The following is a 2,548-nucleotide window of genomic DNA, read 5'->3' on the forward strand; positions in this document are numbered from 1 at the left end:
CTAGGAATTAAACAAACCAAACCCAAAGGTACTGATATTAACGATCTAATTCAACACATCTTACTCCCAATTATTATTCATGCGTGTCCCCTACCTGAGCCGGTATAATAATTCTAACACTACGGAGAGGACCACTATAGATATTCTTAACAGTCGTGCCTAAGCCTAACCATCTTCCTCATGCTTAACTGCCAGGGTTAGATAAATAAAAAAGTGAGCTACAAAAGCTCAGCAAGTAACTAAGTTAAACAAAAAGGCTAAACTACTTAACAGAATAAGATAAGGGACAAGGTTACAAGGGTCTTAAAAGAGGTTTAAAGATCGGGTTCATTTCAAGGTAGTCATTCTACAACCATTACTTAATAAAAACATTTCCTTTCTCAAAACTTTCATAAAACTTTCCTTTATCAAAGAAAGACTTTTCAAAACAGTTCTTTTCATCAACACTTTTTTTCCTTCATGAAATCATTTCATTTTCAAGAAAACGGTTCAATCGTCTGAACACTGCTTTACATAACACATTTTTACTCAATTGTAGCGCATGACGCTCTGGACTGTACGGGTGATCAGCCACGTATAATCCCCATACCAGATTTTACATCCCCTCTGGACGTGAATAGAGTACCCATAAGGCTATATATTTATCCTTTCAAATGCCATCCCTCACTGGTCTTCATAATATGCTAGCCCTTACTGGTCTTCATAATGGACCGGCGTAACTCGGCCACTTACACTCCCAATTATTGGAAATCCGAAAAAAGTAAATGGATATAAATCCTTCATGCTAAAAAATGCTTTTTATTTTAAAATCTTTACCATACCTTTGAAATCATTGAGACTCTTTTAAGTCTGAAATCATTCTTAATTTCAATTCAATAAACTTTGTCATATTACAAGGGTAAGGTATACCAAAAGAATCATCATTCAGAGAATCAAAGGTATTATCAACTTGAAAGCATTTGCATTTGAAATAAGGTATAATATTCAAAAGGAAGGAAATAATTAGGCTACATCAATATACAAGGCTAATTAAAGGTTGACAATAGGTATTCAATCATAACATAGAATCACAACATATGAGGCAAGGGTTGAAATGTTACTTGCCTTATTCGTTTCCTTTCTTGTCCACAGAACATACTTTCCTGTCACCTAGTGGGGCCTTTCCTTTCTTATACCGAGCGTTCACACTTCCGAATCTACACGCATAAAGACACTATTTTAGTATCTTTATAGTCAATTGTCGTTCACTTGAACGTCTAAAACTATTCTACTCATATGATATCAAATCCCGACTCGTGTTTATACATACTATCTCAACATACAAACAGATAGGGCTCACGTACTTTGAAATTCGGTTCTTTGTTTTCAGAAGTATGTATAACCGTCGTTATAGAAAATAGGGTCATCAGACTCTTTTTGCAAAGTATTTCACCACGATACGAAAATAGTTTTCATAAAATATTTATAAATATATCATTATATATTCTATTTGTATTCCCGATAATTACAAGATATGTTCCCGTATTTCAAAAATTAATTTCTCGGAAATCGGACATCATTTCCTCTATTTACTGTACTACCAGTCGATATCATATCGACGCAATTAATCAACAACAACGCAATTCACAATCTGATAATCACTACCACTTAAATAACCAAAATCGACTAATTTACATTTGGAAATAATTTTATGATATAAATAATATTTTTATAATTGTAGCACTCAACTAATACATCACGGTCCACCGTCGGCTCGCCGAAACTCATCGCCGACGGCGAAAAAATTCGGTGGTGACAATTTATTACGAGTTTGCAACGCGAATTCCACCGATTAAAATAATTTCCTTTGCAAATATCACATAATTTTCATCAAAAATACAGTTATAAATCAGAAAATTCAAACCACCACACTCATGGCCGGAAAACATAAGGCGGAATCGGAAAACACAAAGCAACACACAACGTCAACACTGACACCACCACAACAGTCAACTGTACATATACACATGTGTATACACACACACGCATACACACACAATCAAACAGGAATAAGACTGAAGCAAGCAACCGAAAACCGAACAACGGCCAGATACTCACATGACAGAGAGAGGAACGGGGAGGAGGTAGAGGGAACAGAGAGTTGAGAGAGGCGTGAAAGAGAGATTGAGGAGAGAGAGACAGGAGCGAGAGAGAACAACGATTGAAGATAGAGCAGAGTGAGTTTTGTGCGTGTATTTGTGTTTATCCCTTTTCTTTTCTTTTCTTTCCTTTTTTGCTCTGCCGCGTAGCACATCCCTTCTGAGAAACAGACACGTATCAATTGGATTAATACAAACGTTCCTGCAGGCCGATTTTATCCCGTGCTTTGTGACTTATCGAACAAACTTGAGGGTGAAAATAACCCGAAAAGTTACCAAAATAGTTTTAAAATTCTCGGAATAATTAAAAACTAGTAAAGTTAATATGTCATTATTTTAAAAAAAAATGAATTGTGTACCCGAACTGTATTTTACGATTTAATGAACAAATGTGCGGGTAAATATAACCC

The sequence above is a fragment of the Apium graveolens genome, chromosome 8 (genome assembly GCF_009905375.1).
Source record: "Apium graveolens cultivar Ventura chromosome 8, ASM990537v1, whole genome shotgun sequence".
Lineage (NCBI taxonomy): Eukaryota > Viridiplantae > Streptophyta > Magnoliopsida > Apiales > Apiaceae > Apium > Apium graveolens.